Source organism: Plasmopara halstedii (assembly GCF_900000015.1).
Source record: "Plasmopara halstedii genome assembly, contig: Scaffold_3073, whole genome shotgun sequence".
NCBI classification, from domain to species: Eukaryota; Oomycota; class Peronosporomycetes; order Peronosporales; family Peronosporaceae; genus Plasmopara; species Plasmopara halstedii.
In genome coordinates, this window is record NW_020189977.1 from 472,938 (window position 1) to 473,170 (window position 233).

A 233-nucleotide genomic window follows, 5' to 3' on the forward strand; every position below is an offset into this window, starting at 1 on the left:
CAAAACATAGAACCTCTGTACAGAGGCGACGGCGACGCCGTATGCTGGCTGCAAGACGCCGGGTGTCGACCCTGATCCAGGGTGTGCCTACCGTAGACGATGGCGCATAGTTATACACCCTCATCAACGGTATGACGGGGGAGGAAGATGGCGACGTCCGCCTCAAGGCTATGCGTGCAGTAGATGCTCTTCTTGAGCTGGACGAGATGTCCCTTGAAGAGTTCGGCAGTGCC